This window comes from Thunnus albacares, chromosome 3, assembly GCF_914725855.1.
Source record: "Thunnus albacares chromosome 3, fThuAlb1.1, whole genome shotgun sequence".
Lineage (NCBI taxonomy): Eukaryota > Metazoa > Chordata > Actinopteri > Scombriformes > Scombridae > Thunnus > Thunnus albacares.
The window spans coordinates 28,177,863-28,188,493 of NC_058108.1; the positions used below are offsets into that span (position 1 = coordinate 28,177,863).

General features: G+C 37.3%; 1 protein-coding gene across 1 annotated transcript in view; it reads right to left on the reverse strand.

The window, feature by feature from the left end:
• Positions 1-3,838, reverse strand: part of abcg2b (ATP-binding cassette, sub-family G (WHITE), member 2b) — a 29,186-nt gene extending 25,348 nt beyond the window's left edge. Inside the window, exon 1 of the mRNA XM_044347456.1 lies at positions 3,798-3,838. The gene's annotated coding sequence lies outside the window, so the exon portion shown is untranslated. The remainder of the gene's footprint in view (positions 1-3,797) is intronic.
• Between the last annotated feature and the right edge of the window lie 6,793 nt (positions 3,839-10,631).

Below are 10,631 nucleotides of genomic sequence, written 5' to 3' on the forward strand. Positions count from 1 at the left end.
TTTTTGTTTGAGTTGTACTATAGTGATATTAGGTTTACCGTGGCAATTCCTGATCCACACTTAGATTTTTTATAAAATATTTAATTCCATTGCAGACAATTATGCACCTTTTAAAATATTCAGTCAAAAACTTGGTTTTGTTCAGAAATTGCTAAAATGTTAGATGAAAGGGATGCAAAGCGCAAACAACTTAATCATCCTCTGATTGGCAATATTTTCATCTGTTATTCAAAATGCCAAACCATCATTTTATGTGTCTGAAATTAAATGTCTGAAAGTAAAGGAAACCCAGCAAAAGTTTGGAAAATCATTATGATTATTAAATCATTATCACATAGTCCTACCTCATCCTTACCTTATGAAATTGTTCAAGGTTCAACTACTATCTCAGCTGAAAAGAAAATATGTGATGTATTCAATGAATACTTTATTTCATCAGGTTATTTATCTGAAAATGCTGGATTTCCTCCCACTATCTCTAATCATAGTGCACCTTGCTGGGCAAACAAATTAGACTCTCAGACCTTTTCATTGAAGCCTTTTATGAATCATGAAATGTTAAATGCTCTTTGTTCTATTGATCCCATAAAGTCAACTAGGGCTGATCAGTTAGACCAAGGCTTCTATTATTAGCAGCTCCATTACTAGTTGAATGCTTAACTTATATTTTTAATTTGACCGTAGTAACAGAAAGCATCCTGACCTTTGGAAGATAGACTACATCCTACCTTTGCATAAAGGGGGTCAGTCAATGAGCTAAATAATTATCATCCAATCTCTAAACTATCATGTCTAGCTAAAGTGTCAGAGAAACTGGTAAACAATGAGGTGAGAACATTTTTATCTCAAAACTCCATTTTAAAATCAATCAGGATTTAGACCTGGATATAGTACATTAAATAGTGTATTGACGACAAGCAGGATTGTGTTGCCTTTTTTATTGAATTATCTAAGGCTTTCCATACTGTTGATCATCAAATTCTTTTGAAACGTCTAGTATCTATTGGATTTGATGAAAAGTCATGTAATTGGTTTGCAAATTATCTCAGTGGTAGAACACGAGCTGTTGTGGCTGATGGCTATTGCCTGGGACACACTGGATGCGTCAGCAGCGCATGTACATCGCGGAACCTCTTGCTATTCATTTCGACGCCCATGTTGCTCCTGAGACATCTAAAGATTCAAGGTCTCGCCTATTTTCTCCGCGCGACACGTGCAGTTCTCAGCAGAAATAGACAGGGAAAGCAATAGAAAGATGGGGCAGCCAGCGGCAGAAGCGCCGCAGCAGACACGCTTCCTGTGTGGACGCTGCAAGTGTGAGAGACACAGCAGTTCAGCTTTATGAGTGTTAACAAAGGTGTGCCACAGGGTTCTATTCTAGGACCACTTTCAGACACAATTTTTATAAATGAATCATTTGTATGTGGACAACTCTATTCTCTATACAATACCGCCCTCTGTTGCCCAGGCAGTTCAAAACTTGCATTCTGATTTCTGTGCTGTACAGCAAATTTTAATTGATTTTAAATTACTTTTAAACTTCGATAAAACAAAATGCATGCTGTTTTCTAGAAAACTGACTATAAGTTCCACTGAAGTGAATATTTCTACCCTTAATGGGACATCAATTGAAAGAGTATCCTGTTATAAATATCTTGGTCTCTGGCTTGAGGACAAGCTGTGCTTCAAAAAACATATTAATGAACTGACTGTCCTAAAATGCAAAACTGGCATTCTTTTATACAAATAAGGCATGTATTACCAAGAATTGCAGAAAGCTAATTGTTCAGTCAACCTTTTTATCTGTTATGGACTATGGTGATGTAATTTATATGCACTCTCCTGCCTCTACTCTTAAACTTCTCGGTGCAGTCTATCATTGCACCCTTAGGTTCATAACTGGGGATGACTTTAGAAAGCATTGTTGTATTCTGTATGAGAAAGTTGGGTGGCAGTCATTGGCAGTGAGAAGAAAAAGGCACTGCATTCTATTTATTTACAAAGCACATATTGGAAAACTTCCTGGGTATCTCAAATGGCTTTTTAATTATAGATCATTGTCACACTGCACTAAGTCCCAAGACTATTTGGTCCTCAAAAATCACCATGTTAGTACTAAGACTGGGAAACTGGCTTTTAAATACTGTACTCCACACAAGTGGAACAATCTGCAGAAGTTGTAAAATTAGAAGAGCTAATCCCTTTAAATCAGTTTAAATCTATTTTGACTGAGTAGTGCAGATGCACATGTTTTCTTTGAATTGATGTTGTCCCTAACGTTGATGTCTTTGGCCCGTATGTTGTATAATCTGTTGATGTCTACTGTAACTTATGTGTGTAAATAAAGATCATATATATATCAGTACCACAAACAGTATTCCAGCAACTAGGTTCAACCATGGGCCAGTTTTTTAAGGATTTTTCATTGGGGGGCTGTTAACTAGCACGGTGGAAATGCAGACCTATATGTTTGTGTATATAAGTATATATTCTTTTTATTCATTTAAGAATAAAATTGATTCATAACAATGTTTAGGATTGTATCTGAGGGCAGATTTTTCACATTAGTAAATGAGGGCTTATGGATAGAGTTACAACTTATTTTAACTCTCAGTTATCTAAAAATGACTCATATGCAAATATATGTTCTGTATTGCAGACTAGAGACAGATTTTATTCATTATCCTCACATAATAAACACTGACCTGCTTCATTTATGGTTGATTGAATGTTCTGTTGTTGCCTTAGAAAAAAATAGTAGACTGCCACATATTTGTGTTTGTGAAGAACAAATCTGTTATCGTCAAAGAGGCTGAAATTGAGGAATTAAAACTGTTAGAATTTAAACAATAAATTTCATTTCTGGTAAGTTAAATAGACTTAATTTCAGCACCATTCACTGCTCACCATGCAACCATTGGTTTTAATGCCGCTCTTCATGTGGGGGCAGTATTAGATGTAACATGGTTATATTCATTGGGATTTTCACGAGCCTTGTATTTATTTTGCCATCTACCATGGATTTTTGAAAAATTACATAAAAGATTTGATGTAAACTATGTAAACTATGAAACTTCAGCTTTTGTCAGGGGGCCAGATATTTTTGCTGCAGGGCTAAATTTGGTCCACAGCCCACTATTTGCCTACCACAGCAGTGTTTACCTTAATTTCCTGGCTAAATTAAATGAACATTTGAGCATGAAAGATCATTGTTAACCTTTGAAACTGCAAGCTGACAAAAAGTCCACTTACAAGCTCTTTCTATTGCATTCAACCATATCTCAGTCTTCCTCAGCAGATGGAAGGAGGAAATCTGTCAATGACAGCAATGACAACTGAGAAAACAACTGCTTTTTTGTCTACTACTGTAAACATCTGTTCAGTAAATCACTTATCCTGTGTTCTCCTTTGAGAAAAAAAATCAGAAACCAAAAGCTTATGTCATTGGGGTGGTTATTTCAATGTAGCAAATCAAATCTTGAATAAAGTGAGAATGTGGCATTCAATCACAGGCAGAGTAGATGGTCACACTGAGCCTGATAGCATCCTGCTACACAACAAAAGAACCACAGACTCTGAACAATGACCCACATTAGCTTTCCTGCTGAAGTCTCCTTTTTTTTTTTATCTAACTTACAAACATGAACACACGTCTTGCCCTGCACCTTAGCTTGTTGAACGAGCCACCAAACAAACATTCACTGGAGAAAAGTGCACTGCTAACGTCAGTTAGCAGACTAGGTTAGCTAGCTGCTTAGCTGCTTAGCTGCAGTGCATTAAACAACATGTAAACATACCTGAAAATGTCACTTCGGTCTGGTTAGAAGCTGGTTTGGTCGTTGCTCTTCAAAATCCCTGTTAGCGGCACACTGTCTGTCTGTGACTTGTAGCTACAGCAGTTTGTTTACTTTGTCTCTGTTCTGTATGGTGTAACACCAGCAGCTTGCCAGCTAACGTCAATCAAACAAACCATGGGCACACTGACTACAACAAAAAGGAGCATTTCTGTTATTTTTCAGACCTTTTTTCTTCATTCTAATAATACAAAACCTTTAGCAATATATTTTTTAAAAACATTGACATTATTTTTGACTGCAAAGAGGGATGATTGAATGTGATTTTAGTTAGAAGAGTTAATTGTCAAAGTTTTAAAAATTAAATAATCTTTATAGACGAACATTTTAGTGAATGAAAAAATCAGTGATGGCTAACATATCAGTTGTGTAAAATTTCATAAGGAACAAAAAAACTACTTAGCCTTGATACTGGAACCAACAGCCTGAAAATAATATAGCTAACCATATTAGGGCTGCAACTAACGATTATTTTCATTCTCAATTAATCTGATGATTATTTTCTTGAGCTGTTTGGTCCATAAAATGTCAATATCTTCTTATGTTCCAAACAACAGTCTACAACCCAAAGATATTCAGTTTACTATCATAGAAGACTAAAGAAACAAGAAAAATATTCACATTTGAGAAGCTGGAATCAGAATTTTTTTCTTAAAAGAAAGACTCAAAGGGATTGATCAATATTAAAATAGTTACTGATTAAGTAATCGATTATTTGACTAATTGTTGCAACTCTAAACTATAGTATGTTAGCTAACCATACTGAGTGCCTCATGGCTGATGTCAGCTGGAAAATGATAGCAAGAATTCAAATGACACAGATATAAATTGACTGGCAAAATTACATTATTCTGATTCTTACTGGTCTTTTGTTTGTCAAAAGTATTAAAACAACACAGACTGCAGAGTCTCTGTCTGTTTCTCTTTTCCTCATACATTAGATGAGAGGTGAGGTTGTCATGGACACTCTATAGAGTTAATTGAGGAGGATAAATGATTTACATGATATATTAGGGGTGACATGTCTCCTTGTCTCCACATAAAATTACACCTGTGGTTAGTGGAAAGGCGCAGGGGGAGGATGAGATTCATCCTGATGTGCTGTTGAATTTTTCAATTTTACCTTAATACAATACCCACATGTCTATATGTATATTACTTCCTCCTCTCCATACTGGCCGTGAAGAGATCTCTGTCTAATGCAACTCCAATGTAAAAGCTTGGAAAGAAAATCTAGTCCCTGTACCATGTGAAACTGTAATGTAAAGTTCAGCCAGAGCTAATATAAGGCTTCAGCAGGCGCGGTTTGCCAAATCAATTCCCTCTTTGTGTTTCCCTGCTGAGCTGTGATGGAGAGATAGCAGCACAAAAAGGGAATTTAGCACTAAAAGGAATATAAGGTAGGAAGATACCGACTTGATTTCTCCGACTCAGACTGCTGAAGCCTCATATTAGCTTTGGATTAACTTGACAATGCTTTTCTGCACAGGACTGTGGATTTAGTGCCCCATTTCTTATACTGGAGTCATATGAGGTCATGATTCCTTCTCTGGCAGTATGGAGAGGATGAATCATTACAGCAACAAAATACAAACCTATCCTCTAAAATATATTTACTGAATGTTGAGTAAATTGTAGGAACAATGGTTTTGGTCTGGCAGACACGGATGGTGGTCCCCATTTCAAAAACTGGAGTCCAACTGCTGGGTTTCACACTGCTGAATGCTGTTACAGTTTATTGTCAGAAATAACAAGGACGTACAACAAGTTATCCACCACAAATTGTACATTAGCTTTTTTTTTTTTTTTTAGATCAGCAAGATCACTTCTTAAAACCTTCTTTTGCCAACATGAGAAACACCAACTGATTGGAAAGGCTGTTATTCAGCTCCTGCCAAAAACCATAGGAGGAGAAGAAGAAAAATCCTCCTCAGTGGGACGAGACTCAACCACAGAGCAGAATTTCCTGGTGTGTGTGAAATATCAGCTGTTCAAGCTTCATTGAAAAATATGAAATTAATATGTGAGTAAAGTCTGTCCATTGGTGCTGAGCAGTGGTAGAAAGTAACAAAGTACATGTACTCAAGTATAGTATTTAAGTACAATTTTGAGGTACTTGTACTTTACTTCAGTATTTCCATTTTATGTTATTTTATACTTCCACTCCACCACATTTCACAAGGAAAATTGTACTTTCTGCTTCACTACATTTATCTGACAGCTTTAGTTACTTTTCAGATGAAGATTTGACACAATAGATAATATAACAAGCTTTTAAAATACAACACATTGTTAAAGATGAAACCAGTGGTTTCCATCCTTTTTGTTTTTTGACATCTTACATAAAGCAGTGTGTAGTCGGGGTCGCATTTCAGATGTCTATGAGTGGTTAACAGCTCCACCAAATAGTGATTTTTCCCTCTAAACTTCTCACATGGTTTCATTTCAATAAATGTTAAAATAATCCAATAATTCACCAAAAATCAAAGATTATAGAAAAAGTCTAAAAACTGAAAACAGATTTGTGAATCAGAACTTTGTTTTTTCTTCTTTCCTCTCCCATTAATCATCTCACGACCCCTCAGATTTATCTGGTGACCCTTTGGAGGGGCCCGACCCCTAGGTTTGGAACCACTGGACTAAACTAGCTACTTTTATTTAAGTAGTTTACACATCTTCCCTCTCTGAAAGTATACCACCTCACCTTTTCACTGCCACCAACACAAGAAATGATTTCTGGACAGAGGAGGAAGTGTGAGGACTGTGGAGAAAAGAGCATGAGAAGCACTTAACACTAGAGCTTTGCCTTTTTTTTGTACACCAGTGCACACCTGGATAATCACTGCAGAAAGAAGCAGTAATTGTCAGATTATGTTGTTATTTTTGGAAAGTTACAAAAAGTGGTCTTGCTCACACATCTGCAGGAGCTTTTCACCTCTTTCAGACTGCCTGAACACTCTTCTTTTGGATTACATCCTGGCCTTCAGCCTCCCTGTTGGAGCTGTAACAAAGACTACGACCAATTGTTGAACTTCGGACTCAAGAGGTACCATCCAGAATCTGCTCTGGGCGCCAAGCAGTAGACCAAGATGTTTTCCTCACATAGATAAAAAAGTCAAGGGAATGTGTTAATCCTGTGTTAATGTGTTTTGTGGATTTAGAAGCAGCTTATCCCTGTTTTCCCCAGAGGTATCCTGTTCGAGGTGCTGCAGGAGTGTTAGGGTCCAGGGTCATTGCTATGAGCCGTCAGTCCTTTCGGAGAGAGAAAGCTTTGTGTTCACTCTCCTGGCATTAAGTCAACCCTAAGCCTAGGAATCCCCTGGGAGCATCTGGAGGAAGTTAGAGGCAGTTTCCAGGGGAAGTTTCTGGGAGGAAGTCATCTGGTCTGCTTTGACCCGGATAAATGTCTTGAAAGTGGAAGGGTGGGTGCATGGAGAATTAATTTTACAGCCACATAACGAGGGTTTCTAAATTATGTAACTCTCTGGGCTAAGTTATACTGCTTTAATTCACAATAATTCAAAAATACTTTTAACTGTTTACACATATTAAACAATCTTGATATGAAATATTTTGCTTAGTTGCAATAATTACTTAGCTGAAAAGCTTTCAGATCAACTCTAAAATAAACTGTGAACCCATGCTCTGTGTGATGTTGGTGGGAATCCACCTTTAAATACTGAGTGGGGTTTGTCTCTAATGGTTAAACAAAGGCTTTTGTGCTGCGCCGCTGCTTGAATTATGAATATAGAATGCATAAGCGAGTATCACAATGCAGTATTGTGCTGATAATCTCCTTATTTATGACTCATGTTTCTAACCTCGAAACATGTCCATCCTTGAAAGACAGGCTCACAGAAAAAGGACAACTGCTCCTTGACTTTCACGTACTGATAGAAACGGTCCATAAAGTGGGTTAACACTTTAATACAAGTGTACGTGACTTATCTGTAATTCATGCATTAATAGGTGCAGGACTCAGCATGAGTTAATGTATGAATAAATTCATGACATATGAACTCATGAGGGTCCATACTAATGATGGAGTGTAAAGTGTTGACGAACAGACTTAGCACATTAAAATCTAACTTCGCATCACTAATTAACATATGTAACCGGTCCATGAATTAACCTGTTAGGTCAAATGAGCTTTGTGTAGTACTTACAAAATGGTTCAAGTCCAAGTGATGAAACACATGACTGATTTTGTTGAGTTTAGAGTCACCAGATTAATGACTATGGAGTCTGATTTGAGTCCAGTCTGCTAATTGATACAGATATGTATTGCAGCAGCGCAAATCCCCTCTGAGATTAGAGCTCTATTTCTTGGTCATATCCCATGACACACACACACACACACACACACACACACACACACACACACACACACACACACACACACATACGCACACACACACTCCTCTCAAACTCCTGAGCAGTCTTCCTCTGTCAATTGCTTCTCTATCTCTGGATTTATGGTTATGTAACAAAGTAGTTCAAAGACATCCCATTATGTAAAGTAGTAATAAATAACACAAAACACTGCGTTAAAAAGAATATGAGTTTGTGATGTTAGGTTTTGCATTTAAGTTTAGCAGTTTTGTATTAGCAGCAGTCCAGAAAGCTGATATGATGTGAATGTGGAGTAAAAGGAACCTCAACTCAAAGAGAGTGTAGCTGGACATCATTGGGGAGATTTAGGATATGGAAAGACACATCTTCTGAGGATATAACAGACTGAGATGAATGAAAAATAAAAAAATTGGACTTAATCAGAGTGTCATGTAAATGAGAAGACCTGCTCATAGATACTAATATATAAGCACTCAATATATAAGGATCTTTGCTTACAGTGGAAGTTGATTAAGACTAATGTCATCATAACAGTGTTTCAGTAGCTGGTTTGAGTGCAATAAACAAAGCAAACGTATTGTTAAAATGAAAGTCCCTACCACTGTGTACAATGACCTTTTTCTTTCCCACTTAGATTACTGCGCAACTGCAGTGTGACAACACAGGGTTAGACCAGATTCAAAGAGTGACAGACTATATAAAGACTGACAAACTTCTAATGGCTGACATTGACAGTATTTTAGACAGAGTTAAAGAAAGTGCACTGACATTGATCCTTGCATCACATCGCCACTCCATTTCTGACAGAACTGCGTGCTCCCCTACAAACCCCTAATGGTTGCAAAAGATTAGCAGTTTAGGGCTTAGAGTTGGGATCCTCATCTCCTGTCATCCCCTGGAAGGCAATAAAAAACAGAACATGCTGCGTTCAAGAGCCATCTTCAGTAGCACTCACTGGAATCAGCTTGACAGGTCTATAAGGGAACAAACTAGTATACAGGCTTTCAAATGCAAACTGAAATCTGACTGAGCCCTTCCTACTAGCTGACTGCTAGATAAACTTTTACTAAATCAGGTTGCACCATAAAACAATGTAAGAAATGCCTTAGCAACCCGGTAACCGAATAGTTACCGGGTAGCCAGGGACCTTTGTTGCATCTCTCTCTCCTGGTTTCCTGTCTGCCACTTCAATGTCAACTGTCCAATAGAGGCAAAAATGCCCAAAAAAATCTTAAAAAAAAGAAGAAGAAATGTCTTAACTAGTTAAGACTTTAATAATGTGTAAATGGGTTGCTAGGAAACATATTTAGCACCGTCCGATTCAAAGTGATCAGCAACGTAAACAGGAAGTCGCTGTAGCATCACATGTGGCATAACTTCCAAGAGTTATGCAGTTTTAGGTACAATAATGAGCATTATATTAAAATCCAACTGAAATTACATTGAGTCGTTCCTTTTCTCTGTCAAAAATAATGTCAGTGTGTTTTCAAACATGTATTGTTAATGTTTTTTTTTTATTTATTAAAAGGAATTTAAAAAAAGTCTTTGGCTGGAGGGGTGTCAGTGTTTGACAGCAGCTGGCAGGTTGAGCTCCAGCAGGGGAGACAGAGACAAAGTGACCAGCGCTGTAGCCTACAGGCCATGAGCAGACAGCGTGTTGTTAGCAGTGGTATGAAGAGTAAGAACCACACCAGCATCTAAACGGATCAAAGTGACAATTAAAAGGAGGGTTATGTTTACATGCTGTTTTATGTGCAGCAGCTGAAAAGTTACATTAGCCTGCCAGCTAACATTAGCAGTGCACTTATCCACGGTGAATGTTTGTTTGGCGGCTCGTTCAACAAGCGAAGCTGCAGGACAAGACGTGTGTCGATGTTTTTAAGTTAGATAAGAAGGGGACTTTAAGAAGAAAGCTGTTCAGAGTCTGTGGCTCTTTTGTTGTTTAGCAGGATTGTCAGAACAGTGATAAAACTGGTTTGTACAAATACACAAATACAAGGTCTCCATCTATACAGACAGGGAACTAACTACCGTTAACACAAGGGGGCAACATCGTGAAAACAAAAAATATGACATAATTTCTCACTTTTGGTTTCAGGTTTTTTCTCAAAGGAGAACAAGTACAGGACTTTAGCTGACAGTCCTTTGTAAACACAGGTATTACATTAATTATTTATGTGGAAATATGTGTAGTATAGTAGTAGTATACATGCAGTTTAAAATGAGTAGGAAGTATACCATTACACTAACCTAACTGATGTTATTTGGGCATTTCTAATGTTGGTGGTGTACCTTTTTTAGTAATTTAAGGTATGTCATGAAATGTAATTTGAAATCTTTCCAGTTTACATTGTCGATACTCTTTTACTCATCTAAACACATCATATATTAGCAGTTAGTCAGTATGAATATTTAGTTACAACT